Here is a 6146-nt window from a genome sequence, read left to right as displayed (position 1 = left end):
TTAATTTGATACTTTTTTAAATGTCAAATCTGAGGCATGGTTTTAGTGGTGTGCGGTGCTAAATCAAGCAGTTGCACAGGACACCTGCACTTGCCCCCATCATGTGTGTGTGTTAATATAATACATTAGACCAAGTAAAATTCAACCCTTATTGATATGAACCAAATAAATATGATGCATATATTACAAATTGTCAGAAGTGACATATTTGAGGCACGTTAAAATTATATGACAATATTAATTTTAAAGAAAATATGATATAATGTAATGAAAGCATTAAAAACAAAATTGTTGATGCACAAAAAAGAAAAAAAATAGTGAGTGATCAGAGGAAAAAGAAATAATGTTTTATCAAAACCTGTTTCATCTCTTTATTCGTAGATTAAGTTGACGTTTTTTTCATAGAGGTGAGTATTCTTATAATTCAAACGTCCTCAATGCAATAACTGCATACAAGTTTTTTCATAACATACACTAGATTTGTAGAGGTTGTTAATTTGACAAAACCCAACTGTTCCGAACTTCCTTCTCAGGAACAAACAAGGACAACAATATAATTAGCTACTGCAAGTATTTCCAGTTAATTGTTTTACAGAGTTGTATTAAATCGTTTGAAAATGCCTTGTGTACGATTTCATTTTTAGCTTTTAATTCAGGTACGATAGGTGTTGGCTTGCTGTGTTTTCTGCAAAGTTTGATGAACTAAAAGCTTTTGTCTTCAGCCGGTTGATCATATAACACTCACAATATTCGCTTTCTTGTACTGCCACTCCATGCGTTGAAACTTTGGTCTTGGGGCTGTAGGAACAGGTGGACTGGAGCTGTTCCCTCAGAAGCTCGTAGCATTTAGCCAAAGTAGCTTAAGGCATTTAGCAGGTGCTTAGACTATAGAAGATTTTTCCAGTTCATTATGAATGTCAGTTGCTAGTTCGTAATGAGATTAGAAAATTATGACCTTACTCCGCTCAAAAGTATCACCACGACGCAATTAAACTTCAGCACATAGCAGAAAGATTGGAAAAAAGCGGATCCGCTATATCTCTCGGAGGGAACAGCTAGGAAGTTCAGCTTCTGTGGGAGCTTGGGGATCGTTTACCTTCGCGTGTGGTCAGAAATACTTGGTGTCAGGCTGTAGAGGGTGGAGAGATGAGGCAGATTATGCTGTCAATGCAATGAGGGCAGATGAAGTAAACAAACGTCCAGCCATGGTGAAAGATTTTCTTCAGCATTACTTTTGGAAACGTTGATATCGCGAGAAGGAAGCATTCTTATTATGTTAATATAGATAATTTAAATAGCTGAAATGGGTGATAGATAGGAGGGAACAGCCTGTTCCTTCTGTTCCATGGAGGAACCACCACTACATGGTTTAAAAATAACAAAATTAATATTCAAGTTATTATTAATACATAAAATAGTACACTTAGTTCAGGGCCTGGATGATACCAATGCAAGGAAATATTTTTTTAATGACATACTTATTGTGTAAATGAATATAAGTGACAAAAACAGTGGTGTATCCTGAAAATTTGACCTGGTTTACCACAAAAATTCTTATTTACTATATATATATTTATTATACACCACCCTATGTAGATGATTTAGAAACAAAACACCAATAAAGGCAAGTAAATCAAAAGCACGAGTCCAAAATTTACCAGCAATTTTGATATTTTAAATAAAATTTCCCTTTTTGCCAAAGCTTGGAACTGGATTTCCCTTCACCAAAGGCAAATTTCCCTTTATGTAGCAAGACCGCCTCTGCCAAGCGCAGCACAGCAACATACAGGTACAAGCAGTTTTCTTCCACCAATGCTGTTTCCAGCAGTGGAACTGACCACTCATGTCGCATGATTTTAAATTGCCCCCTTCCTACTTTACTTTGCCTCCCTCACGTCCATGTGTACAATAGGGGAGGAAACCAGGTTGTCAAGGGTGTGGTGGAAAATGATCAGTGGCATATATAAATCAGTCTTTAATTTCTTTAAATAATTTACTGAAATTTGAGTTGAAAAGCTTGTTTTAATAGTTTGCATAATATATATTGAACGATCTCCTGCATATTAAAGCTGAATGCATAAAAAAATATGAGAAAACTTTGTTTACCAGCAGTAAATGTGATGAATACATCACTGCAACAAAACTGTAAGTCTAAAAGGAATTGGATATTTCAAACTTGTACCTCATTTCTTATAAAATATTGTTTTAAATTAAACAACAAAAAAATTAAAGATTTGCATGTACATACATTTTCCATGCAAAATGGACCAACAATTTATGTTTCTGCTGCTAAGTCATACTCGTGGGTTATCAAAGCACTGACAAACAAGGGTTGCTCTCGAGTTGCTAAGCCTCTTTTTAGTTACTGACTGAAGGGGAGAAGGGAGGCATATGTGGATACTTTGCCCTTGTCCCCATAAGTGTCGATGGGAGAAGGGACAGCAAAAGGTTTAGAATTGCTCATGCTTTCATGTGTCAATTGTGATACCAGAGACATAGCTAGGGTGATATGTTTGGGTGGGCCAGAGTTGGAAATATATGTATGCATGTGTGTGTGTGTGTTTGTATACATATGTAGTATGTCTGTGTGTGTATGGTACAATAGCTAAAAAGATCGTCATGCAAAACAAAATAATTTGCTGAAATTGTTTTTCTTCCTAAACCATGGAAAATTAAAGGAAACCACATGGTGTGGAAGGCCTAGAAAGATCAATAAACCACACCATAAAACATACTAACATGAAAGTCAGCAGGTGCTCAGTCTTAGATGGCAGTCCCATCAGGGTACTAGGGAGCTGAGGGCTGATAACCCACACTCACCGAAATTTCAATTAGTAAGAAACCAAAGTCGAGCATAGCTAGACTGATCAATCGATGACTACTTTTGGCCTGAAGAGTGAAACGAGAATAGCTACATCGAACAATCGAGCAGGAGCTTCTGCAACAAGAGAAGACGTGGTTGGAGGTCAATAGTTTGGAGAAGAATAGGACAAGATGGAAATGCTTCACGGAGACCCTATGCTCCAATAGGAGAAATAGGAAATAAGTCAAGTCACATGGTTTCAAAGGGGTCCTTGCTTCCCTTACTGACATCCCTGTGAGGTATGCACTTTGGTTTCTGAGAAAAATAGGAATGGAGCAGGGTCATCTGAGCATGAGAAAAACATTAGGTAGAAATTGCAGAGGTATTTTCAACCGACATCAAAGGGGAAGATATCCGATGAATATGGTCAAAGTCTTCACCAACACACAGCTCACTTGGGAAAGAGATAAAAGAGTAAATACAAGCAAAATATCTTAGTAGAATACTGATATGCATTTATGTTAGACCCCAAAGAAAAATAAACATAGGAATCATGAAACACCAAAATGAGAACCATTTTTTCACATATCATAAATTGTATATTATACTAGATTAACATGGTCTATATATAATAATGTATCCTTTGAAAATATGGGACAAGTTACACTATCTTACCCTATTTCTCATCTTGTGTCAAAAAGAAAAAAAAGCTGAAAAGAAATCGCATTGCATTGATGGTTGGTCTATCTATCTAGTGAGAAAAATGTGCACTGTCTATTCGAACCACTACTATTTGCTTTAAGATCATCAATAAGAAATGCTGTATTCCCAAAGAGTTTTTAGAAAGATTGTTATAATCAATTTGCAAAAAGGGACCTAACACACATCGCTGCAATTACACCAGCTTTCTCCAAAATACTTGAAAAAATCATCTCCAATAAAATGCATGCTCTAAATTCAATATCAATATGGTTTTCAAAAGATAAATCAACAACTGCAACTGTACAATTTGTAAAAATAATTACTGATGCCTTGGTGGATAATGATATTCCAAGTACAGTATTCCTAGATCTGTTGAAAGCATTCGCAATACACTTATGCATACAATGCATTCCATGGAATGTATGGAAGGAATCATTCCCTTACGAAGTAGAAGTATTAACTGCGTTTATGTGGTCAATTTATTTTTACAGTTTCATTCAAAATATTCTTATGTAGTCGTATATCTACTTCTAAGGGCTGTTGTAAAAACTGCGAGACGTGTGTCCGTGTCGCTCATCCTCGGGAAAGGGAGCATTCAGCATTCTTCATAGATCTTCGGCATAGGGAATGCATGACCGATACTCATTCCAGCCTCACACTTTCTTTTGAACTAAATCTTCCTAAAAAGAATATTTTGCAATAATTTTTCTTCATTTACAGTGAATTTTGTGTTGTCAGTTATCCCAGTACTTTTCATGTGCGTTATTTCTGGAATTTGTATGAAAAACATAGGTTTAAAAATCATACTTAACAGTTGACTAAATCAGTGCGGTTCAATTGACTCTAAGGAAATGAATCCACAGAACTCATTCCGGGTCTTGCACCAGCTAGCTAATGGTGCAGGGGAGAGAGTAGGTGGGAGCTGGAAACACTCTTCGTCCAGGGCTTGAGATCAGGAAGATTTGAAGAGAAGAGAGGGTTATTTCTGGTGGTAGATCAATGTCCGATTTAGACTACCGGGTATAATAGCGAAAAAATATGTTCGACAATTTAATCCAGACCAATGTGGAATAAAGGTGGTTGCAGAAGAGCATTAAAACTCTATTGTTGGCTTTGGATCCCATTTTCAAATGAGTTCTGCTCCTAAGCCCACTTCATGCATGGACAGGCAAATTGGGGCTGGACCTACAGTTTAAAGTTTATCCAAACCTCTATGTGCCTCCACCGAGTATCGAACTCTGTATCCCTTTATTACAAGGCGATGTTACCACTCTACCATCTGGGAGGACCTATTTTCGAATGAAAAGGGGGTGTGGAGCAGTTCAGGTTTCGATGACATGAAGAATTTACTTAAACAACACAGCGTCATTGGCAAACTCAAATCTGCACTGAAATTCTCCTGACAACATTTGCAACTATGAGAATAAACTTGCAGTTTGCGCTGTTGATAATGAATCAAAAATAGAAATTAAAGTTTTTAGAATTATTTTATAAAAAGATTGCAAAAAAAGTTTTCCTGAAGACACTTTTTATTCTTTGAAATTGAGTTATGGTCAACATTTGACATGGCTCGTCACAGAAGTGAACTACAGTCCCGCAGAATTAACTTGAGACAAATGGCTGCCAACGCCGCTGCAGAGTACCAACCTACAGCGAACGCTTGACTCTCACGCGAATCACGGGCAATCAGCTGACAACAGGAGATGGGGGATTTAAAAGATAAGTACATTGTGTAACGGAAATATCACTGTATTAAGAGGACATGCTAAGAAAATTGTAAGCATTATAAGTATTCTATCTTACACAATAAATGGATAAACAGTTTATTCTTTACCTTTAATCCGTAATTTGGAAACACTGCCACTTCGCTTGCTTCAACAGTCACTGCACGTGAGTCCTTTCAACAGTTGGTAACATTTCGCGTGCCCGAACATTAGAGTTTCCGTTGGCCCATTACAGAGGCAAGTCCCCCACTCTAGCCAATTCAAGCACAGTTGCATCACTCACAGAGTGGTCATTTCTCTCAAGTTAATTCTGCAGGACTGTAAGTGTTGCTTATTCCTCAGATTAATATATCTCGATGGGAGTACAAAAACCTTTGATTTACTTGAAGGAAAGCTTTTTTGAATTGTTCAAGTTAAGTTCGTTGGTTTAAACAATTCCTGTGTCTAGTGCTGAACGATCTTTTTCATCATTTCACCGAATTCACAGTTAATGTAGAAATAACCAACGACAGTGATTGAGAAGAAGCTACTAAAACTGAACTGAATGTGCAGACGATGAATTCTACAATCTAGTGATAGAAGAATTTATAAAGGAGGCGTTAATAATAATAATAATAATAATGCTTTTTAAAATTTCTTACGATATGTGCTTCCCTTGCTGTAAAATTCACGGACCGCCCCTGGTGTTTAGTATAGATATTCGAGGAGGCACATTTAACCTAATCAAGTCATTTATTTCTGATAATGCAATGAACTCAAATTGAGCAGACATGTAAGACATCTATTAAACCTTTTTCTTCTAGATTAAATTCTCAAAGATAGATGCTCCTCATGGGTCTATACTTGGCCCACTGTTATTCATCCTGTATATCAATGACATGAATCAAATAACGCCATATGCAGGTGGTATTAACATG

Source organism: Lepisma saccharinum, chromosome 11 (assembly GCF_977018435.1).
Source record: "Lepisma saccharinum chromosome 11, izLepSacc3.1, whole genome shotgun sequence".
Lineage (NCBI taxonomy): Eukaryota > Metazoa > Arthropoda > Insecta > Zygentoma > Lepismatidae > Lepisma > Lepisma saccharinum.
This window is presented reverse-complemented; position numbering follows the sequence as displayed.